Here is a 288-nt window from a genome sequence, read left to right on the forward strand (position 1 = left end):
CATTCTGCAGGGGTACCCTTCTACTCCAGAGTTAAATAGATATAAAAACAATGCATAAAGAATAATCCCCTGGGGCTTCCCTGGTGGCGCAGTGGTTGAGAATCTGCCTGCTAATTCAGGGGACACGGGTTCGAGCCCTGGTCTGGGAAGATCCCACATGCCGCGGAGCAACTAGGTCCGTGAGCCACAACTACTGAGCCTGCGCGTCTGGAGCCTGTGCTCGGCAACAAGAGAGGCCGCGACAGTAAGAGGCCTGCGCACCGCGATGAAGAGTGGCCCCCGCTTGCC

This window comes from Monodon monoceros, unplaced genomic scaffold (genome assembly GCF_005190385.1).
Source record: "Monodon monoceros isolate NGI ecotype Baffin Bay Population unplaced genomic scaffold, NGI_Narwhal_1 Super_Scaffold_11, whole genome shotgun sequence".
Lineage (NCBI taxonomy): Eukaryota > Metazoa > Chordata > Mammalia > Artiodactyla > Monodontidae > Monodon > Monodon monoceros.